The sequence below is a fragment of the Aquila chrysaetos genome, chromosome 5 (genome assembly GCF_900496995.4).
Source record: "Aquila chrysaetos chrysaetos chromosome 5, bAquChr1.4, whole genome shotgun sequence".
Classification (NCBI taxonomy): domain Eukaryota; kingdom Metazoa; phylum Chordata; class Aves; order Accipitriformes; family Accipitridae; genus Aquila; species Aquila chrysaetos.
In genome coordinates, this window is record NC_044008.1 from 63,255,189 (window position 1) to 63,279,949 (window position 24,761).

Sequence of the window (24,761 nt, forward strand, 5' to 3'; positions counted from 1 at the left end):
CCTCTGGTCACCAGATCACACAGTCCTTCAGCTGGAGAATAAGATGAAGACACCCTTTCCTGATGCAGACTGCACCTCTCCTTCCAAAGATGCTGCCCTGTACTTCTGCCATCTGCTCCCAGCGCCAGGTCTGTCTCCACAAGGCAGAGCTACCTGTGCTGGAACAGGAGCTACCGGGCTGCCCTCTCTGACACAAGCAGCCTTTATGCCACCTTGAGCTGGTTTCAAGTCAGAGCTGGGGACAGATAGTGAGGGACGAGCCTGGGGCTTCTCAGTGGAAACTCCATTGATTACTCGGTGCGGTACCTTCCCGACATCATGAACACCTCAGCCCCGGGGGAAAATCTGGGTTCTATCAGCTCTTATAAGCAAGTGTTTCGAAAGGTTTACAGAAAAGTAAAGTAAACAGAGCTCTGAGTAACAAAAGAGCCCCGTTTATGCATTCTTTGATTCACTGTAAAGGATGGTGTAAACTGACTTTTTAACCAAGCATTAGGCAAGATTTGGGCCCCCGCCATTATATAATAAACAGTGACATGGCTATATTAAAATATTTACTTAATGCACTGAAGTGACTTATAGTATGAGTGGCTACTCAATAGGATGGCCTAAGTGTTAAGGCGTCAGGTGCCATCGCCTGTATAAATATTCTGTGTGCACTTGTTTATAGGAAAACCCCATCTGGATTTGGCTAAAACAGCAGACACCCTGCTGACCCCAGTTTTTGCTATTGGAAAATATAACACAAGTGTTCACTCATCTAGAATAACAGCAGCGGTTAAGTGCCATCTGACAGACAGAAGGGTATTGGCTTTTCTCAATAGACAGCAGGCTTGGTGCTGTGAAGGGTTTCACAGAAGCAGCTCCCCAAGATTTACAGCATCCTGTGGACCAGAAGTAAAAGGCTCTGCCTCCCTGCTCACAGCCCTTGGCAGACAGGAGATGTCAGGATGCCTGTCAGGATGCAAAAAGACACAGACACCCCCAAATCCTGCTGAAACACAGTGGTGGGCTGTGCCACTTTGTGAGAAGACAGGAAGTCAAGTCCCCTTCTCCATCTATCTGGCTGCTGTGAAATGTTAAGCAGCTTCTGCCCATCTGTGATGTCCACCTAGTTGTATGCACCCAATGGAAGAAGTATCTGGGGCCAAGTAGAGCACATGCTGGCGCAGCATGTTGTCACCTCTTGAGATGGCAGTGGGAGCACGGAGCCTGGGACTCACTGCCAGAAATTTTCTTAGGTCCTTGCTGGCAGGGAATATTCTCATGGGCTGGAATGGAGAGGTACCTACTCCCAGCTCCTGTGTCTCCCAGCTCCTCTCCCAACACAAGGCCCTGACCCAGGCAAGCACTGCTGTCCCCCAAGGATGAGTTGCTGTTCCTCCCACACTACACTCCACATGCACACAGGCATATCCAGACACCTGCTCATCCTACAAACCAGTTTCTGCACCTGATTCAATCAGAGTTCAGCTTTTTTTGAAGTGAGTGACATGAATTATGTTGGCCTTCCAGGTTAGACCTCTTTAGGACCTGCCACAACAGCACCAGCGTTCCTCTCACAGAAAATATCATCCCTGACAAAGGCAAGAACTACATCTTTGTTTTTCACAGATATATCTTTTTCTGCCAGCCAACCTACAGTCAAATAACAGATTGGCATCTTTCTCCTACTTATTTTCAAAGAGCGGGCTCACCTTAGAGGAGATATGGGGCCATGTAGGGGGAAGGAAGAGAATGACCTGTCCTGGGTCACCCCACTTGAATGAGGGGCTATGAAAGTGTCTGACCCTCCCATCACAACGTGGGCCAGGGCAGAGACAAAGACACCTTAACTGCTGATTATCTTGAGTTCAGTGCCTATGACTGTCAGTGCTGAAACCACTGTGTCCACTTTGGCTCCAGGAGGTTTAAACACTGGTGGGAGACAGGGGAAAGAGAATGCAGATGCACTTGTCAGACACAGCACAGGGGAGTCCTTCCAGGCAGTGGGCTGATCCTGGGAGGATTACACATGGTAGGGGCTATCCCAGTGAAGGTTTCCCCTCAGTCTTGTGCAGTCACAGGTATGTTGGTGGAAGGGATCTCTGGAGATCTCCAGGCCAACTTCTGCTCAGAGTAGGACTCATGACAACATGAAATCAGGTCACAGCTTTGTATAGCTGAGTCTTGAACACCTCCAATGATGGAGACATCATGCAGGAAGTCAATTCTTCCCTCTTTCAACCCCCTTGGGGGATCCTCTGTTCCCAAGGGCAGGCGGAAGGAGAAGAAATGACAAGGTCACTGGGAGTCTGATGCCTGCTCTCAGGGAAGGCCCTTGCCACTTCAGTTTCCTCCAGAAGGCTGCTGGCTCCAAAGTCCTCGGGTCTTCAGCTCTCCGCGTGTCCTTCCCTGAGCACTCCTGAGTGGGACACATGGATGGCTGGGGTATTCAGTGCCCCCTGGTTCTTGTTTGAGAGGCTCTTGCCTGAAAGGCTCTTGCCAGCTGGGCTTTCTTACTGCAGGCAGACGTGAAGCTGCCAGACAGATGGCATTTCAGATTGTCAAACAAAATCTACTAAGCTAGTAAAAGAAGGATACTTTTCCATTGGAAAATGATTCTGAAGGAAAATTTATGACCGTCAGTAGAGTTCTGTGTGCCCTGGAGGCTTGGTCTGACTGTGGGCAGTGATCTGGGAGCTCTCCACAGGGATAGTCCACCAGAGTTCTCCTCCCCTTGGCCAGTCCTGCAGGAGGCAGCAGCTGGCTAAAGAAACCAACCCATTCCCTGAGGGTTTTGCATACTGCTAGTGGCTGCGAGAAATCCCCATCCTGCCTGTACTCTGAGGTTAAGATCTACCACAGGTCCTGGAAGACAGGTATGATCTTGCTAGCTCCTGGGTGAGCCCACCACCAGCCCGGGGCTGGATGCATGCTTGGTGCCCCCCCCCCCAATGTGTATCCCAAGGCATGGGACCTCATTGCTTTCAGACTGCTTCTCCAGTTGCTCTAAACCAGTCTGAATCCTAATCCTGCCCTGCTGTGAACTTCCTCTTCTTCCCAGCTTGTGATCAGTCACCGAAGCAGTAAATACCCTCTGCTCCATCGCCCTGCTAATTCATGGAAGTCTTCAGGGATACCCCAGTCGTCTCATTCACCAGAGCCTTTCAGACAGACACCAAATGATAGTGACCACTGAGCATGCTTGCTACCTCATTTTGTATCCAACCTTTAGCAATTCCATCCAGACCATCTCCTGTCTGCACGTACACAAGGATGTCATCTGACAGCATGCAAAATCTCTGCAGCGTTAAGTTAGTCGACAGCTATTGCTTCTCCCTGCCTGTAATACATACGTTAGCACAAAGGAAAGGAGGTATTTCAACATTATATTTTTCTTGACAAATCCATGTCAGCTGGCTGCTAAACCTCATCATGTCCTAGTCTAGAAGTCTGCAAATGGCATGTTTGATTATTTGTTCCAGTACTTCTCAGTATAATTGGCATAATGTGGATCATCCCTTGTATCTGGATACTTTTTTCTCCCAGCCTGAGGACAGACACAATCTTGTCCCTGCCCTTGTTCTCAGGGAGAGCTGCCAGGAGTTGTGAGATGGCTTCAGATCCCTAAATGATCTAGAGAAATTCAGCAGAATTTCAGCAGGCCCAGCTGAGGTGAAAATAAGTGGATTTCACTTATTTAAGCACTCTCAAACTGATTCTTTTCTTACTCGATCCATAGTTCTCCCCCTTTGTAGCTAGTTAATTGCATTAATCACTTCATTGAAGTTAATTACTCTAGGAACAACTGAAGCAGAGAAAGCATTGAATTCTTCAGCCTTACCATTTCATCTGTTGTTAACTTTCACTCTGCACTGATCAGAGGGCTCACTTTCTTTGACCTTCCTTGGACTACCAGCCCAGAATCTTTTTTAACTAGGAGGAAACTGCAACTGGGCAACCTTGTGCCCTACATGAAGAAAGCACAAACCTTCCCCTGGGGAAAGCCCCTGCAGCATGCAGTGGGTGTACGAGGTGAGGGAAGGACTGCAGTGATGGACAGGCTCCCCTCCACCCACCTCTCCCCGTGGTGGTCCCACACTGCCATACATCTGCCCTGACGTCTGGGTGCTGCTCAGGTGGCTCTGCTCGCCCTGACTGGATTGCAGAGGGCTGGAAGTTCTAAAAGGCTCCCAGAATCTGAGCCTGCAGCTCTTCCAGGTTTGTTTTTCCCTTCCCTAATCCCCCAGCACTATCCCTTTACCCTGTCTTTCAGCCTGTACTTATGTAACAACCCAGGTAGTGTAAATACAATCCAACTCTCACATCCTGTCAGACAACACTTAGCAGAGCAAACCTGCCTGCAAAGTTGCTGGCACAGTGGCTGCACGCACACACCCCGTGCATTGCACTATCTTTACGAGTAGGATAGTTTAGTCTAGTACCATTTCTGTTGAATAACACCATCATACATAGGGTCAGGATGCAGAGATGACAGCAGCCTTACCTTGTACTGGGGTTGTGAATTGATGAGATACCAGCTGAACTTTTGTGCAGGAAGGATGGTGTCTGTCAGCCCCCTGCATGCTGCACGAAAGCAGACGTAAATCCTTAGGCACAAATTTTGTTGCTCATAAGAACATGCTTCCTGTGGCTGCTACAGCTGTTAATGGGAGGGCACAATGGGTTTTCTCACCTGGCTGTGCAACACCAGCAGAGTGAGGTGGGCCACTGCAGAAGGGGGCAGATTTGTCCTGCACTGAGCCAGGAGGAAGCGCTGTGTCAGGAGTGGTGCAGATGACCACCTTTTCCAGGGAGCTTCCCTATGTCTGAGGCAGGTGTGAACCTACTTCTCAGGCAGCTCCTCAGGAGTCCTGACCATCCTGCCTTCTCCCAGTACCACCTCCTGCCCAAAGCATCAGGGCGGGAGTGTTCCCTGCCTGCCTCCAAGCACACTGAAATGCTCTTGGGTCCTGCAGCTGGTGCAGTTCCTATGAAGGCAAGGCTTTCTTATCCTCTCCCACCATCATGGCTGCATGGACTGGTATAGCCAGGCTCTCACTCCAGGAAGCCTATGATTGCCTCATGTGCAGTGGGCTCTCTCATCCCTTGGGGATAACAGAAATCAAGAGCATCTGCTGCCTGCTTGGACCTAAACTTACCAGCTAAAGATGGACCCTGAAGCTGGGGACTGTAGACTCTAAGGACACAGATTAGATAAGTGTCAGGTGGGTGGGAAACAGAGAAATTGGGTAATGGTTTGGTACAGAACTACGGCATTTCCATCTCAACAGGCATCATGGAGAAGGACTACCAGTGCTGAGTGTGGTGGCATTGAGGCAAAGACTAGAGACTGTGGAACTGGTGGGAAAGGTTGAGACACTGGAAAGAATGACATATAAGGAAAGATTAAACATGACTGCTCTAGGCAGAGAAGCATACTGAGCCCCTAATTAGTGCTGCCCTATGCCTTCCATGAGAGTCCTAACTTGTAAGCACTGAGCACTGGAATAATAGTATCACTGGCTAAAATGCTAAAAAAATATCCTAACAAGATTTTCTGCAGAATATTTTTATGAAAATAAAAAACAGAAGCAGAAACCAAACATTTGCTAATAATGCAGTTTCAGTGTTTAAAGGAAGATTATTTTTTTTTTTTAGCAAGCTCTGCTATCAACTTAGCTGGAAATCAAATGTCAGGGTTAAGTTTTCCTAGAATTGCTAAAATCTCAGCAAAATCAGCTCAGCCACTTCTAAATGGAAGAAGGAGAACAGCTGATGATAGTTTCTACCATGTTCAGAAGTTGAACCAGGAAACTGGTATTTGACTGTGAGTCTGGGGAACAAATAGCCTCTTGCAGGTCACCTAAATGCCACCAACATCTGGGTGAGCTACAAGCTGACACTTGCCAAAGATCTAAAGATGTTTGTGCTGAAGCTCTGCTGGTAGGAGTTGGGAATATGCTGCTTGTCTGAGCAGAGTGCGACCTGTGCTGCACTTACCTGTCAGCCTCACTGAGACTGTCTCAGACACAAGGCATTGGGACAGAGCGCGTGCTACAGCAAGGTCCCTCTCTCCTCTCTGCTACAACCGGTTCATGCACCCTCAAAGGTTGCCTTGTTGGCAGTTGATGCCACAGGAGAGCTCTGTCTGTGTGAGGGAGCTCAAAAGATAGAATCACAGAATCATAGAATCATTTAGGTTGGAAAAGACCTTTAAGATCATCGAGTCCAACCGTCAACCATGCCCACTAAACCATGTCCTGAAGTGCCTTGTCCATGTGCTTTTTGAATATCTCCAGGGATGGTGACTCCACCACTTCCCTGGGCAGCCTGTTCCAATGTCTGACAACCCTTTCAGTGAAGAAATTTTTCCTAATATCCAACCTAAACCTCCCCTGCCACAACTTGAAGCCATTTCCTCTCGTCCTATCTCCAGCCACCTGACAGAAGAGACCAGCACCCCCCTCACTACAACCCCCCTTCAGGTAGTTGTAGAGAGCGATAAGGTCTCCCCTCAGCCTCCTCTTCTCCAGACTAAACAGCCCCAATTCCCTCAGCTGCTCCTCATAAGACTTGTGCTCCAGGCCCCTCACCAACTTGGTTGCCTTCTCTGGACACGCTCCAGCACCTCCATGTCTTTCCTGTAGTGAGGGGCCCAAAACTGAACACAGGACTCAGGGTGCGGCCTCACCAGTGCTGAGTACAGGGGGACGATCACCTCCCTGCTCCTGCTGGCCACACTATTTCTGATACAGGCCAGGATGCCGTTGGCCTTCTTGGCCACCTGGGCACACTGCTGGCTCATATTCAGCTGGCTGTCAACCAGCACCCCCAGGTCTTTCTCTGCCGGGCAGCTTTCCAGCCACTCTTCCCCAAACCTGTAGCGCTGCATGGGATTGTTGTGACTGAAGTGCAGGACCCGGCACTTGGCCTTGTTGAACCTCGTACAATTGGCCTCAGCCCATCGATCCAGCTGGTCCAGATCCCTCTGTAGAGCCTTCCTACCCTCAGGCAGATCAACCCTCCCTCCCAACTTGGTGTCATTCACAAACTTACTGAGGGTGCCCTCAATCCCCTCATCCAGATCACTGATAAAGATATTAAACAGAACTGGCCCCAATACTGAGCCCTGGGGAACACCACTTGTGACCCGCCACCAACTGGATTTAACTCCATTCACCACAACCCTCTGGGCTCGTCCATCCAGCCAGTTTTTTACCCAGCGGAGAGTACACTTGTGTATGCCATGGGGCAGTGTCTTCTCTTCCCAGCAAGGCTTCTAATTCTTCCCATCCTTACCCGAGGGAACAACCACCTTCTTGCAGCAAAACCCCAGCCCTTCATGTCTCTCTGCTATGTCTGTTTGACCTGAGTGATATCCAGGAGGTCTCCTGCCCATCCCACCTCTCCTGTTGGAGTGGTGTGTAGAATTAGAACCCTGACAGATCTAGGGAAGCCCCTAGGGACCATGTGGCCACATGCTGGCTGACATCTCAGCCCTTTTCCTGGTGTGCGGGCAGGCAGGCTGCAAGCTTTTGATGGCAGATCTTTGCAGACAGCTCAGCCACATGTGAGGGAAGGGACACATGATCCTCTCCCATCTCTTACCCCATCTGTTCACACAGTGCTGTAACCGAGTATCACACTGTGCTCAGGGCATGGGTGAGACCAGGTGTAACAGACTCTTCCAGTCTCCAAGTGCATTCAGCATGTTCCTGCTTTCTAGACCTAATGCTTCCCTTCTTCCTCTGCTCAGTCCTGAGACTGGCGAGTGTCACGCACTCCTGCCTGCATCACTCCTGCCACAGCAGAGGCTCCCATGCCTACAGCAGGTCCCTTTGCATCACACACAGAGTTTCTTCTGAGTTACAGCAGCTGCAGAGGCAGCTGCACCAGCTGCTGGGAGGAATCTGGCTGTGCCAAAAGCTGTCCTCCAGGCTGAGCTCTTCCAGACCGTGTGGTGTGTGCATGGCTAAAGCTCAGCATGCCCAGGTATGTTCCAAGTGCAGTCTGTTGCTTGGCACAGATTCGGTACTGGCTTTCCTAGGAATGACAATGCCATGCAGTAGCTAAGAGGCTGCTGGATTTTTGCACTCCCTCTTCTGCCTGCAGAGAGGCGATAGCCCAGAGCAGTTGCTGCCTGCTTGTGTTTCAAGAGCATCATCCTGGCAGGGTTCCTGACTCTTTCACAAGTGATGCAGTGGCTCAGAAGCAATAGCCCTGTGCCTTCAATGAGATTCTCATCATTAAAGCAACTGCACAAAGCCTTCCTCCTGATTCTGATGGTGGGAGTGAGACTGGTCATGCTGCTGCTAAAGTACTGGTGGATTTTTACGACCGAGAATATGGACAAGTGGGTCTTTCATTTCTCAGAGACAGAAAAAGCAATCCTGATTGAGACAGTGCAGTCTCACTATTGGAAATCTGTTGTCTGTGCACAGACAGGAGTGCTTTCTCTTCTCTGTGCATGCACAGATGGCAGTCCTTCCTTCCTATCACTCCAGATAGTGGAGAAGTCTTCTTCTGGCAGTCAAAACTGTCTTCTCAGGTTGAGGGCCCAACACTGTGAAGCTGCCATGGCAGGGAGGGCAAAGCCCCAACTTGGAGGTCTCCCCAGCTGCTGCCTGGGCTGCTCTGGGAGACGGCTGAGGTCTTGGTGGAGAGGTGGGGAAGGAGGCCGCAGGTTTCAAGAGCAACCTCCTTCTATGTGGCACTGGGAACACAGAAGTGCAAGATAGGTTGTGGGTGAGGGCCCGTAAAAAGTGAGCTCCAGTACTTATCTGTGGCCTTTTGGCCTTTTTATTCCTGTTATACCCTGCACTGCTGGTGAAACACAAGATCCCAGTGTCCCAGTCACTGTTGCAAAGCTGTCAGTTTTGCTGTGAATTTCCAGTTTTGGGGCCACTTACACCTCATGGGGTACAGAGGGGACCACACCAGTCGATGGAGAGAGCCAACAGACCTTAAGTCTGCTAATTTCCCTCCCCTAATGCTAGGAACAAGTCTGCAGTTATCCAAGCAACAGCCAAAGCTCTGACTTCATCCTATGCACTGGCTACATCCAAGCGGCTCAACAGGAAACTTGTCCCATGACAGAGAACTGAGCAGTGGTGCCTTGTGTGCCTTCAATGCAGAGGCAGAGTGTCAGGCACGACCACAGCCAGACCCCTAGACTGGTCGCAGCCCATCCACATTCATCCCCAGACTTATGTTAGTTATTGACCTAATAAATGTCTATTTGATAAAACTAGAGATAAAACCTGTGTTATTTACAAAGCTGTGGTCTTTCCTCTGCTCACAAAGGAGAGGTCACACCTTTGCCTTGGACAACTGCCCTGGACCACATCAAGGCTCTGGTTTACAAAGAAAGGCACAAAGCATCCTCAAATATTTTTCTCCAGTTAACAATGATGGAAGTCCACAGGCACTGGTAAGAACATTCAGGGAACAATGTTCCCTGGAGGACAGGATGGGATAAAAACTTCAACACTGCCTGCCTAGGCTCCTGCCTGTTACGTGCCTCACATTAGGCACTCTGAACAGCCCCTGAGGCCTTCTGCATCCAAGTCTTAACCTCCTGCACTGGCCAAAAACCCTGACCATGCTAATCCCAACCCTACCGCAGGTCTTGGGTGTCAGTGAGAGGCAAACATGTAGAAGTACACAGGGCAGACCCATTGCTCCCATCCAAGCTGCTCCCTTGCATGGTGTCTGGCCCTGGGTTCCTCTTTGTGCTGCCCATCTACTCTGGGTGATGCCAGCAGAGACCCACCATGTGGTCCAGGTTACGATGTCCTCCCTCTGCTTCTTCACAGGCTCCATCCCTCAGCACCAGTCAGCACAGGGGCCCTGGGTCTCTTTGGGATACTAAGTGGAGATTGCATTCTCTTCTGATCTTTGCCTTGTACAAACAAATACAATTGAAAGCATTTCCTTTTAAAAGGGAAAGACTCCACATTTTAACCTTTATTCTACTCATTCATCAAACTAGTCCATTGAAAGTAACTCTCTTGAGAAGATTTTTATGTCTCCCATGGAGAGGGGTACCACTTGCTGTCTAAGGCTCTTGAACTGGAAGACACTTTAAGATGAGGACCCTTCTGGCTCTGATAGGAAGGCAATCCAGATTCATTAGATTCTATAGATTCAACAGCCCAGAGATAATTTGGCTGGAAACCAGCCCTTCTGGGGGTGCCCATCATGTTGATCTGTGCCTGGAGGAGGGAACCTGCTGAATGCTAGTGGTGGTTATGAACATGGAAGATGGGGAGCCTCAGGCCCAACACTGGCCTGCCAACTGTGCTTGGGTATGTTCCTCCACCTCCTTGTGTGCCCTCTTTAGGTTGTCCACCCTTGGGAAAAAGGTCTCTCCCATTTACTTTCATACAATGCTTATTAAAATGATATCTGGTCATGCCTGAAGCTTCAAAGTGATCTAAGTACGAAGCACCCCCTCTCTCAAATTCCTGGGTGCCTCAGCCTGCTCTGTTGTCCAGCTCACTGCCTCTTCTCTGGCCCAAATCCTTGCACTGAGATCCCAGGCCAGCCCTCTTGCTGTGCACTTTTTCATTCATCCTCCAGCTCTGAGGTCCCAAGTGGCCTCATGCCACCTTGCTCCCCTTTCTACCTCTCCACCAGCATCACTTGTTCTCAGACCTATGCATCTGAGACCTTCATCCGAGTACACATCCTACCCATTCACCACCTAGATCCCCATACTGTTTCTCTGTCGCTCCCACCTGGGCTCCTGAGTCCATCTCCACCCAAAGACCCTTCTCACATTTTCTTACTCTGCCCTCCAGGATCTGTGTTGCTTTTCAGGACGGTCACATCCAGAGCCTGCTCCTCTCACAAGTCTGTCCTCAGCAGTACTCGGGGAGAACAACTCACTGAACAGGGCTGCAGTGTGACCAGTGCAGACAAAGTCTTGCAAGATTTTAGGTGCTAAACTCTAGCTAGTTTCCATTGAGGCTATGTGAACTGGGACTTTTCGCGTTCCCAAATTTGGGCATCTTTTCTCTAGGATAGCAAGAGGCACATCTTGACATACACACCACCATCTCTGCCAAATGTCACGTGCTGCTCCATAGCCTGCATGTGCTAGAGCTTCTCAAACTAAAAGTCATAAGAATTTTGGAAAATGGGCAAAATCAACTCTTTTCCTCTAACCTTATTCTCTGATGCAACTTAGCTGATTTCAGTGCAATGTTTCAAACAAATCCAGCACAAGGCAGATGCATGGCATGAGGAATCCTGGTCCTGGGTATTCAAGTTATTGACAAATGAAGATAGACCCTTGAGATAAGAAGTGTTGAGTAACCGGAACTGCAAAGATTATTACTCATTTGCTTGTCATTAACAACAAGCCACACTACAGTCTTGAATATTAAATTTAAGCTTTAATTGCTCTGAACTTCAGATTTGGTTTACTTCAGAGGTACCAGTCATTTTGTAAAGGGTGATGCTGATGCCAAAATACAGGACATTTTGTGTAAGATGAGATCAGAGGAATTAAAGTTGTCAAAACACAGTTCTCTAAAGTGCTGTTGAGAGCTCACTTGGTCTGCCCTGATCAATCAAGACAGGCCTGCACCCAGAATTGTATTTGCCAGCCCTTTGCCTATCCTGTGAAGATGCTTCTTTCCTGGAAGACTCTTCCATCTTCCAGCTGGAGTTTGTCCTGATAGTCAGAATAAAAAACATATGTGACTTTGACCAAGAGTGTCACAGTACTTGGATTATTCTTGGCACATGAGGATTCTCCTAAGCACTCCCCTGATGCCCACCGAGATGTTCAGGCAGATCCACTCCTACCCCAGTACCCCGCTCTTACCTGTTTCTTACTTGGCTTCCATAAATGAGCCAGCACATGGACACCACAAACAAGAATAATTAAGAAAGGTGATCTCCAAGCTTAAACATTTGAATAGCCCACACTGCAGCTGGTGGACTGAACTATAATATTTAAGATTCACCCTGCGAGGGTATATCGCACACATCCTGTCTGAGGCCAGAAATACTCTGCTTCCCTCCCAGTCTGTGAGACCAGACCTGAGAGCACAGACATACCTGGAGTACCATCAAAGGGCACAGGCTTGACTTTCTGGTACATTTACAGCATGCAAATGTTTCAAGGGTCAAGAACTATTCAGTGACAGAGATTAATTGCAGATCACAGACAGATTCAAGACAGTCACCACCTGCTCACAGTCAAATTGTAGGAAGATGCAGGCAAAACTGTCACATCTGTTCAATAATTAATTATTGACCTTTTCTACGCCTGAACCCCTGGAGCAATCCCTCTGCCTGTGCCACATAAACACCCTGATGGTCTGTGTAGACTGAGAACACCGCACCTTTCATTGCTGTTTAGCTCAGCTAGACATGCAATGTTTCAAACCGCTGCTAAATGGTTTGCATTTCTGCACCAATATAAACTTGTTTGAATACAATTCAGCTTTTCACGCTGCATTCAGGAAGCCACAGTGCCCTCCATCCCACAGCCCCTGGACACTGCCGAGTGCCTGGACAAGCAACTTCTCTCTCCAGCCACTCTGTTATTCAGCTCAATCATCTTCAGCAGCTACATGGATCGCCACTTCAGAACCTCCTCATTCACAGCTAGGACAAAGTTATTGTAGGGAAGATAATTTTTCAGCTGAGGATACTACACACAACATTGCCAAGAACAGTATCACAGAATCAAGGAAGCTTAAGACATATTTTGTACTTACTGAATTTAAGTTTGTCACTTCTCCCCTCCTTTCTCCCGTTTTCTTTCCTACCTTTGTTTCCCATATGGTACTTTCACAGAGATGGTATCTTACATCTTCCTGTTTGAATTTCACTTTTCCAGCCCTTGACCAGTTCTCTCACCTTTCTGTGCCTCCACCGTTAGTACCAGACTGTTGCAGCTGGTGCTTGCAGCATGTCCACTCGGTAGGACCACAGAGTACTCCAGTAGGTGCTGCGGGAGCAGGGAAAGTGCAGCCTGGCGATGGTCTCCTCTCCAACAACCAGAGGACCTGACCTGTAGGCCAGTGCAAGTGCCCGCACCAGACCACCTCCAGCCTCCTGCCCGGAGGGTCAAAATGTCTTCTTCACCCTGAGGGGAAGGCTCAGAGCTGAGCAGGAGTAGCACCGCAGCTTCACAAGCAAACGGGGAAAAGCCGTGAAGGGGTCAGAGGGTGAAGATCACCCCCAAATCTGGTCCCACTGAGATAGAGGATTCCCTTAATCCGTTAATCCCTTCTGCTGTTCCGTGGTACCATGGGGTCAGTGCACACTCAACATGATTAAAGTACTGCAGGAACGAAATGCTAATAAATAACTTTTATATTCTTCATTTCTTCAGTTGTGACATATATAAAAGAGATAAAATGAGCCCTCTGAGAATCCAGCCTTAGCTCTTATCTTCTGTTTGAACCGTTAAGTGCCAGCTTGGTTATTACTCATGCTCTTGACATTGAAGTTTTTCCTTGAGCAGTAACTCTTGTGCTGAGGTTGCTATGAGTAATCTCTGGGATTTAGGCAGCTGCATGCTCAGGCAGGCACTCACCAACACAGTTGAGCCCCAATGCCTGCTCCCCTTTCCCTCTGCTAAGCCCCAGCAGAGCTGGCTTTGACCCATTCCCTCCACCTGCACTCAGGGATGGGAAGCATCAAAGAAGTTAAGACCCTGGGTGCAAGGAGAGCTCACCAGCCTGTCTTTCCTGGGTGAGAGGCAGGACAGCAGTTCACATCATACACAGTGGCCTGGTTCTGCCAGGAGACATCTCCATTCACAGAGCCAGGCCTGTGCCCTTGACTCCATGGACCAGCAAAGTTCACCAGCCTGGCCCAAAAGCCCATGGGGCCATGGTGACTAGGAGACAACTGTCCTTTCCAGCTAGCTGGGACACGGAGGTTCACTTGGCTTTCAGGTTGTCAGTAGCAAGTTCAATGGCAGGTCATCCTGGAGAACTGGTGTCAGAAATGTCCAATTTATACAATAGGTGTGAGGTTCACATACATCAGGACATTACCAGAATCCAAGATGATGCAAGGAAAATGAGATGGCTTTAGCTCATTTCCCAAGACTTGACGCAAAGCCTGAGTTGTCCAGGTCGGACGGGGACAAAGGGCCTGGCTGCAAGCCAGTCACTGTCCCATGGGTTTAGGACAACTTTTCTGACTTTGGCCTACAAGGAGGAGCAGCAGCTTTGTATCCCCAGTGTTACTGAGTCCATGGGGATTCATCTTTACTACACATTTTCCAGAGCAGGTTCCCAGAATAATTCTCTTTCAGTCTTTAAAATATATCTTATTGCTAACAAGTAAAGCAGTTTGAAAGGCACCTGTCTACTGCTAAAAACCTTTCTGAGGATATGGCTGTGTAAATCAGTGTTTGTCCATGCTCATCATAGCCTGCTAAGCCACTCTTATCACAGGAAACCAAGGGTCTGCTGCCGCTGTCAGGTATAGATCTGCTCCAGCCCATCCCAAGAAAGCAAGCCCACAGTGCGTCCCGAAGGGACACCTAACCCAGGCTGTAATGATCCTCCAGGATGGAAACCTGCGGCCAGGACACAGGGCCAGTGTTTCCCAGTCACCCACATGTCAGCTGGAGGTCTGTGCTGGTTTTGGCTGGGATAGAGTTAATTTTCTTCATAGTAGCTAGTATGGGGCTATGTTTTGGATCTGTGCTGAAAACAGTGTTGATAATGCTGAGATGTTTTCGTTACTGCTGAGCAGTGCTTACACAGAGTCAAGGCCTTTTCTGCTTCTCACCCCATGCCACCAGTGAGGAGGCTGGGGAGGCACAAGGAGTTGGCAGGGGACACAGCCGGGACAGCTGACCCCAACTGACCCAAGGGATATTCCAGACCATATGACTTCATGCTCAGCATACAAAGCTGGGGGAAGAAGAAGGAAGGGGGGGGACATTTGGAGTGATGGCGTTTGTCTTCCCAAGTCACCATTATGTGTGATGGAGCCCTGCTTTCCTGGAGATGCCTGAACACCTGCCTGCCGATGGGAAGTGGTGAATTAATTCCTTGTTCTGCTTTGCTTGCGTGCGCAGCTTTTGCTTTACCTATTAAACTGACTTTATCTCAACCCATGAGTTTTCTCACTTGTTTACCCTTCTGATTCTCTCCCCCATCCCCTGAGGGAGGTGAGTGAGCAGTTGTGTGGTGCTTGGTTGCTGGATGGGGTTAAACCACGACAAGGTCTTACCACACCAGAGGGAAAGATTTTGGCCAGGAGTTTAATGGACCTCAGTGATGGATTGGCCAGTTCAGCTGGAGATGTGGGCAGCCATATCCCACTCTATTGAAGAGATGATGCACTCAGCCCAAGGCAGGATCCTACCCATGTCCAGAGGTCCAGCACTACTGCTCAGAGTACAGGGCACCCTGTTGCATTGAGGGGTGTCTGTGAAGTCTGACCTACTGCTTTCTTAGTTTGAGAACAACAATGATATCCGTGACTGCAGTCTCTGCCTGTGGTCACCAGCTAAGGCTACAAACACTCAGAGCCAGTCCTGATCCAAAAGCCAGTGCCTTCCTCAGAGAAGGCATTTGCCTATCCCTGAAGGTCTGAAATCCACCTGAACACACTGGTTTCTTCCAGCTCCACCCACTGTCAGACCTGATCAGAGCAAATCAATAAAACAAATCAATAATCTCTTCCACCTCCAGACTATGCCTTATTTTCTCTGCAAACAGTCCATCTCTCTCCAGTCCCATCCAGCACTGCCTGCAATCACAAAGTGAACGGCTAAGGAGTGGGCTTCAGTGCCAGTGACAGATGGGTACTATGCAAACATACCCATCACCGTGCTGGGGTGAAGCACTACACTAACTCACCCTGAGCAAGACGGAGGCAGAGAGGTTTACAGGCAGGGCTTGGCCTCCTTTGGAGGAGGTTCACACACCTTGTGGTGGTTTAGAAGCACTGTTGGGTTCCTGAACTTTCACAGCAGCATCCACAACTGGTGACCCTTGCTGAACTTCTGCCATGCCACGTCCCTAGGCACAGCCTTCAGGATGTGGGATATCACTGGTCTGTATCAAGTAAGGCTGCGTGCCCCTTGAACAACATGAGGTCCTGCAGGGAGATGTCAGTCCCATCTGCCACTCATTATCCTTATAACCATTGCAATTAAGTTCAAGGCTTCAGCCCTCACCCCCCATGCCCCCAGCTTGGTGCAGCAAAGCTGCAGCACTGCCTGCAGTTCTGCATGGCACAGGACAGTACATCCCACAGCTTTGTGCATCCCCTCTCTGTGGCAGCAATAGGTCTTATCCCCTCAGGGTGCAGTGTCTGTAGTCTCCGTCCAGTAAATGTCTTGCACCCAGCTGAGACACAAGTCCACACAGTGCCGCAGCCCAGGTCCACACTCCAAAATGAGACTCTGCTCAGGACAAGTCTCTTCATTGCCTGAGCTTCTCTCTTTGGTGAGGAGAGGAGAGCAAACAAGGGGCAGGACAGAGCATTCAAGCAGAGCAGGAAAATACTCAGTACCTGCTGTGGTGGGAACCAGAGCAGAACAGAGACCTGCCCATCCTGGCAGCCATACATGCCTCTAGAGTAAAAGCTGATTCAGGAATGCATGTGAATTTAACACAGAGTATTAGAAATCAATATTCAGCTGCTTCCTCCTCTCCAGGGAGTGAGGCCAGGTGCTTCTTTCTGAAAATGGTTCTGAATCAGAGATGTATTTTTCCAGCCAGAAAAGTCCAGCATGAAAAATCTGTATGCTAAAAAGCTGCAATAAAATTGATCTTTCATCCAGAATAGACAAAGCCCATCCTTACTCTGTTGCCTTCCCTCTCTTATCACTCCTGGCAGGAGGTGGTGGGTCCTGCCGACCTCATGTTTCATGGACAGAACAAATGGCTTCTCCAGCAGCTTTCTGCTGGCAGGTTTCCCTCCTGGAGCTTCAATGGGCCCCTTCTTTGCTATGAGATTGGTCCTTGTAGACCCTGTAAGTACTGTCCACAGCAAAACGAACTGCCTTCCCTCTAGACTTTTCACCCTGCCATTGTAAATCCCGCTGGCTTTGTGCCAAAGACTATGCTAGACACAACCATAATACAGTCATTTTTCTTCTACATGTTGGAGAAGGAAACAGCAGAAATGCTATTCTTTCAAATAATTTAACAAAATACAGACCCCAGCTCAAGGTAACTCTTTAACCTCTTCAGTGAAAGTCTTCACTCTTGCCAGGGCTGTGCTGTCCTGCAGTCTGTCTGACCACAGCCGCATGTGGAGGCTTTTCAGGGAGAGGAGCTCTGCAGTGCTATCAGAAATCAGATCCACTTACAAGTGTGCTGGTAGTGAGCAGGCTGGATAGATGGAGAGATAGCAGCTGTCCCTTGAGAGTCTTTCATGCAGTGATAGGTTAGATGAATGGATTTGCTTCTGGGAAGAGCCGTCCTTTGAGACTCAAAAAGAAATCAATGAGAGGAAATGCTGTTTCAGAAAATGCTTGTGTCTCTCAGTCCTGGTCTGCATGCAACAGCAGCCTGCAGTGTCCCAGGCAGACCCTGCTCCCTGTGCATGCTCTCATTCACTCCAAAATGTGTCTGACATGCAGACTTGCACGCTCCTGTGTCTCCTGCTTACTCCCATGCACACAGCACAAGGGCACATCAGCTGCAGCAGGTTTATGCCCAAAGAAAGCAAAGCAGAGAGAGACTGGTCTCTGTCCACAGACCAGTTTGAGCAATGTCTTCAAATCATTTCAGAAGCATTTAATGTATTGACTGGAGGACCAGGGAGAGTACAGACTCCTAAACAGGCAAAGGACAATCCAGAATGGACTCAAGGGGTGGCAGTTTCCCCTAGGAAAGCTATGATTCAGTCTTCCTTAAAATGGTACAATGACTAAGGCAATTCCTTTCCATCTCTGGGCCTGCAAATATGAAGCCTTTGCTCCAGTGAAACCTGCTGTGATCCAGACGTAAGCTAGTGCTGACTTCATCTCTGTACTTGTAACGCAAACAGAAGTCACAAGGTATTTTTTGACCCTGACTTACAACTGCCTTGTAAACAAAGACTTTTTTCTAGGGATCCTTTGAAAGAGTGACTGGCAGGGTCTTTCGGCAGTCAGCATATAGGAAGATGAGTATATAAAAGCCCATTAGAAAATAGGAGCTCATTTTGGATTAATCCAAAATTCTGAAGTGTGCAACTCTGTCAGTGGAGCTGCAGCATTCAGACAGGTGGGAGCAGACACAGGAGACACATCCAGCTAGGCTGCACTGTGCAGAGCCCGGCCTTGTCGGGCAGCATCGCCACCTCTTACAGCCCTGCAGGTCTTGCTATGAGGTCTCTGCAGCTCAGCACACTTGCAGGCCTCTCCAGCAGGACGCCTGGTTGAGGGTCTCCAGCCTGTGGCTGGACAGTCACTAGTGGCCCTGGAGGCTTTACAACCTATGACTATTGCTGTCTGAAATGCCACCAATCTTGAGAGCCGCCGACACTTGTGGAAAGCACAAGCAGAGGCTCAGCCTACCTTGTCCTGAGGAACATGGAGCAGCCCTGGTATTGACTGCTCATCCTCACGCTGCTCTGCCTTCCTCTGAGGGTGGCCTCATGGCCTCTCCTGGTGGCACTACCACCTGAGTCCATGTCAGTGCCCCCAGGGCTGAGTAACAGTGAACTTCAGAGAGTTCCTTGTCCAGCCTGTAGTTCACAGAACCTTTGAATTACGGACACCTCCTGCTCTTCCCACTGAGGCTGAGGCCAACGCCTCATGAGACTGACACAGCAATGCAGCACAGCTGAGCCCAAGTGGACCCCCACAGAAACGACAGTCAGATTAGGTGGACCATGGAACCATGGATATCTCTTAATTCCTGATAAGAAGGCAGGTCATGTACTTCCCTGCTATTTATATCAGAAAATAAATTCTCTAGAAGATGAGGTTAAACGTTAGGCCTAAAGCCACTGTATGATGGCTAAACTCTGAATTTCCAGGTTATCCATCTGCCGCATGCCAGGTATACATTCCCAGCCACCAGGATTTCAATGTACATTGGAGGTGGGGACATCCCATGATGGATGGTGTCCAGCTCAACCACCAAGTCAAACAGCTTTTGACACTGGGTTCCTGGAGGAAGGAAGGGCTCCTCCTCACTGCAAATGGGAGCAGAGGATTATGGGAGGGCACAGGCAGAGTCCAGGCAGCTGTCTGCCTGCACAGCACTGCAGTAGCCAAGCGTCCCATCTCCCAGGCCCGCAGAGGAGCTCAGAGCATGGATAACAACCTCCCCGTGCTTCCTCAGGTGCCTGTCCCACACCTGCATCCCACTTGCTGCTCCGCGAGACCCTGGGAAGAGGGTGGTCAGTCTGGATGAGCTGCCCTCCTGGAGCAGGTTGCACAAAGTGGGCAGCCTCAGCACAATTAGCAGGTGGCTTTGCTGGTGACAGCAGCCTGCTCGTTGCTCCTCTCCAGAGCAGAGCTGTTCATCCCCACACGCTGGTCTCTGCTGACACAGATATATAGGCGGCAGGCAAGAGCCCTGCGTGTGCCGTGTGGTGCAAAGCTTTACACAGCCCAGAGATCCTGCCTGGGCCCTGCAGACAGAAAGGGCTTTTCCAAGGAAAAACAGGACAGGAAAGACCTAGTAATCCCCTGAAAGAAACACCAGCACATTCCTCCAGGCAAACAGTTACGTGACAGGCGGCAGAGACAGCTCCCCAAAGCTGCTGGAGAACAAGTCGACAAGTACCATGTGTGGAAATTTCAGCTCCAGTTTTGCAGTGCAGGCTATAATCATGTAGGAGGTGTAGGCCAGCCCTGCCAAGAATTCGGGGCTCTGCTCTGCAGAGGCGCATGCGCTGTGTCCACATGCGGTGTGCCCTCTGCCAGACCTGACCCATGTGTGCCTTCGCTCAGGGGTGTGCTCCAACAGCATCTGCGAGCCAGGGGTGCTCCTGCCTCTGCTACAGAGCACTGACATGCTCACTGCGTGTCCTGCCCCTGCCCAGTGCACCAGGCAGAAGCAGGCAAAGGGGGACTTGGGGCTGACCGCTGGGATTACATCTCTCCATCTTGCTGGAATTGGAGAAGAGCCACCCAGCATCCCTGTCCCGCCTGCTGCCTCCATGCAGCAGGACAGCTGATAAACACAGATTATTGTAGGGTCTAGCACAAGTTCAGTAGGTGGCGGGGGGTCACTGGGGTACACTGGTGCCAGCCACTGCCTGCAAGAGCCACTTGGGCCACACTGCATGGGAACAGCCTGGTGGTATGTTAGGACAGCCAGCTTATTAGCACTGGGGTTGGCAAGGGAAGAGTTTAGAGCTTGGAGATGTCCCCACCCCACGCCCTGCACATGTAGCTGAGTGTTGCAGGCTGGCACACTGCAGGGACCTCCACAACACATGCCCTAGCCTGGAGCAGCTCTGACAGCATGGAGAACAAGACAGAAGGTGACCAGAACCCAGTCTCTGCATGTCAGGAAGGACATAGTGGAGTCAGAGAAAGTCTGGAGAGCAGTGATGGAAATGAAGAGGGGATGAAGCTGCTGCTGTATGAGCAGATTCCTGCAAGGACACTCTGGGGAGGAAAAGGCTAAGGCAGGAGGTTTTACAACTGCATGGAGGTGATGGATAAGCTGAATGCAGGACTGCTGTTCCCCCACCCCTGCTGTGCTAGAAGCACAGTGCAGGATAAAACTGTTAGGAGACCAATTTGCAACATACAAAAGTACTTATTTATACAACCACTAATGAATATCTAAGTACTGGGCTGCCATGAGAGGTTGTAAAGGCAGGTGCTATCAGCAGTTCAAAAAGAAATTAGACAAATTAATTGATTGATTAGATAAATTAATTAATTAGACCCCTGTTAAACTGTCAATATAGCAACAGAGGGATTTCAGGGCAGTATGTGGCTGTGGTGTCAGAGCCTTGAGCAGGGCTGAGGCTAGCCTGCAGGAGGGAAAGCATCTAACACAGGAGGAAGGCCAAGCTTGCAACTCATCCTCATCTACACCCCATCAAAAAATACTGACATGGTCCCTGCAGTGGCTCAGCAGAGGGTGAGAGTGCTGAGTGAGGAAGGAAGGTGACCCCAGGGCTGCTGGCAGTGCTGCTGCAGGGGCTTGCTGGCAAACCTAGTCTGTGAAGGTGGGGCCCTTTTAATCAGCTGGGAAAATAAACCTGTTTACAGCAAGCAGAGATGCAAGGTGTGAAATGACTGACAGGCATGAAAATTGTTCACAGTAGAAGTCTGGATGAGCGTATTGGTGATCCTGCACACATACGTCCCACAGGTGTATGGGCACAGCCTCCCTTCCCAAACCCCAGTAAGTACCAGCCCTAATCTTCCAAACTACTGAAGAGACCTTTCCAAATCAAAGCTTTGAGTCCAATCAATACCAGACTCCATGTGATGGGGAGATACATAACAAGAGGAAGGGGGCTGGAACAAGAACGTGGTTGTAAACAACCTGTGAAGCTACTCAGACTGTAATGAGAGGATGGTCCCTGGCTGTCAGCGTGTCCTGGGGCTTCACACCTTCTGAAGAGGGTGATGGATCTTGAGTCAGTCAGAGCAAAGACTGGACTCCAGCCCAGGCGTCCATGAAAGCCAGTCCAAAGGGTGGTCTGGTCTGCAAAATACCTTAGGCTGTTCTCAGAAAGGTGTTGTGAGCTGCCTTGCAACCACACGTGAAAGTCCACAGCTCTCTGAAAACGTGAATCCAGCATCTGCTGCCTATGTCTCTAGTGTCAACTGAGCTGGCTCTCAAAACCAGGATCCTGATGCTCCATATATGACAGCAGAGATCTAAACATGACCAGGAGTCAGGTCTTGAGCAGGACTATCTCAAGCAAAGAGCCACTGCTTTTTTTTCTTTGCAAAGATAATCTGATAGCAAATTTCTCCCCTTCCCCCCTGCCTCCCCTGCCACCCACCTTAGTACTTTCTGGGGAAAAATATGAAAGTCCAAAGAAACCTCTCACTCAGAAATGATCTCTGCAGCAGTAGATGGAAAAACAGTCAAAAGACCTCCAAAGCACAGCAGCTGAGTTCAGCTTCTAGAAAAACGTCACCAGCTGTACCACTTTCCTCCAATGCATAGACTGTAGCCTCCCACATCTCGTGTCTTTCCTTCTGAAAAGATAGTCCAGAAAACTTGTCACCACTTTATTTCTGAGAAAGAAAAGGGAGGGGAAGTAGGTTCCAGGAAATGGCCGAGATGGGACCAGTGACAGGCCTGAATGACCCGGGTCGGGTTCAGTTGCTTTAAGAACATTTCTGTGTGCACATGGTTTTGCTGCTGCTGTACATCTTATGTGGAAGTACTGAGATAAGTGCAGTGATGGGAAGCAGCACCAAAGGCAGGCAAGTAGACAGACAAGAAAGAGGCTCTTTTTTCTTTCATGAGCTCTCATCCTTCACGGCAGGTTTATAACAGTTGACTCCAGTGGTGCTGGACTTGCAGAGAACTAGAAAGTCGTTACCCTTCTGGGAGCTGGCAGGGCACAGGAACATTCACCTGGGACAGGGCCCAAAGTGTCACCTTTCCAGAGCCTTGAACTTTCTGGGTGAATGACTTAGTTTAGATTAAAGGAATCAACAAAACCAAGTGCAAGGCATTCTCCACTGGTAAGACGGCATCAGCCCTGCCTGTGCTGCCAGCAGGCTCCGGGGAATTTAAAGGAGAAGCAGACAGAAAGCAAATACTTGTGAAATACAGAGATCATGATTACTGGGTAATGTGCTGGGGCCAGGAGGATGCATGGTCAGAGAGGAGCACTTTTAGTTTCAAAGACATGCTCGTGTTTTGATAGCTCAGTTACTTTTTTTTCTAATAACTACCAAGGAAAAAGAAACTGTCTGCTCAGAGATTATCTCTGCAGTGATATGTGGAAAGCAAAGCAGAGCTGTAAAATATCTACAGTTAAGGATCAGAATCTGGAAGAAGAAAACAGGAAACATGAAACCAGTGGAAACCCAAAGATAAATGATCGTCCAGCTAAGGAGCGTTTGAGACAGGGAGATATTTCCTGCTGAAGAAAGGAGGGTTTGTGGAAGTGACACCTCATCTTATACATCTGGAGAAGACTTTCCATCCAAGAATGAGGCAAAAAAATTATTGCCTACCTTGGGGAAAAGGAAAAAGAGGACAGGGAGAGCATTTCAGCTCTGCAGACAACACCATACTGCATGCCATATGGAGAGCTGACCCGTGACAGAGCTGGCAGGTAGTGCTCGGGTCCTATGGCAGAGTTATTTTTCTCTGGAGTGACCTGAGGTCAGTGAGGGGACACTGCTGCCCACCCCCTTCTCTGAGCTGAGCTATGCTTCATGGTGGCACAGGCGACAGGACTGTGCTGGGGTCAGCTTTTGCGGGGAGCCAAGAAGGAACCATCACGGGTGCAGCACAGCCATTAAGCACTTCTCTGACCACACAAAATCCCAGGAACCAGGAGCAGGTGGAGACGTCTGGAGGAATAAACACCAAAGGGAGTTGAAGCCACCTTCCAACCTGTGAGGCAGCGATTTCCCATCCAGCTGGGCTGCACCCTACGTGTCCTTCTGGGTAGGCTTCTCCAATGGCCGTGGGAACTTTTCCACTACTTAGCCTTTCTGCACTAGCAGATGCACCCTGGCATTTCCTGGCTCTATAGCTCATGCCGTTGCAACAGTCTTGGTTTCAGAAGGGAACATTTGGGGAATGGCTGCATGCACTTTTTCCCATTCGGTCTTGTCTCTATGGACAGCATGCACCCTGCCTTACTGTGGCCCTGAAGGGCTGGCATCACTCTGTGCCTACTGACATTGCAGCCAAGGGTGGAGTGGGGAGAGGCTGGGAGAAATCCTTGCCCCACTGCACTCCGAGGCAAAAATCCCATTGGCTTCAAAGGAGTGAGGGTTTCACTTGCTGTTTTTTCAGGCTGCACTTTGTTAGAGATCCACTTGGGAGCTTTATCAAAACAACGTCCAAGCGAGCTGCCATGACCCAGGGGACTGGAATGTGTCCCTGGGAAAGCCTCCCCAGCAGTGCCACGGCACTGGGCATGGCACAGCCGTCCTTGCTGTGAGGAGCCTGACCTAGCCTGCCACTCTCTCCTGCCTCTGATCAAACATGACCACAGTCCCCAAACAAGCTGTCCACACCAATTGCAATCATGCACGGCGCATTCATTCCCCTGTTCTCCCATCTGCCTCTTGCTTAAAATGTACTGGCCCTGGATGTGGATCACACATACCAGGGACTGGATCCAGCTGTACCGAGGTTGGGAAGACAGCACAGATTTATGGCACAAACTACATGGTCCATGCCTTGCAGTGCCAAGGGTGGGGGTCTATTGACCCTTCAGACATCTCATAAATCCTCACCAGCAGGCTATGACTCTTTCAGCAGTCTTGCTGCCCATGGCAGTGGGTGTTTGGCTCACAGCATTTGAGTACTCTACGAGAAAACAGCAGCCTTTGTAACGAGCCTTGCCTTGGGATATCTGCTTGATGGTCCACTTCTCGGAGCTCTGACAAAACCCAGCGAGCTGGATGACTGACTGTGCCAGCTCCAGCTGGCACCAAAAATCAGCTTTCACTGAAACATCTCCTTTCTCAGTGTCTGGGTCTGTAATCGATTTCCTCCTCTTCTCCAAGCCCAGCTGCCTGCCTCCCTGCCCACCCTCAGAAAAATTGCATGGTTTTACACCTGCGTCTGGCTTCGCATGTGTTAAAGGCCACAGCAGGGCTACGTGCAAACCATGGGGGAGGTGCAGCTGAGGAGGTTTCCCCCATCAAGCCTCCTCTGGAGGATTTA

At 49.6% G+C, this 24,761-nt stretch overlaps 1 protein-coding gene across 4 annotated transcripts in view; it reads right to left on the reverse strand.

Annotated features, from left to right (window-relative positions):
* MYOCD (myocardin) overlaps positions 1–24,761 on the reverse strand; it is a 263,251-nt gene that overhangs the window by 134,817 nt on the left and 103,673 nt on the right. The window lies entirely within an intron of this gene.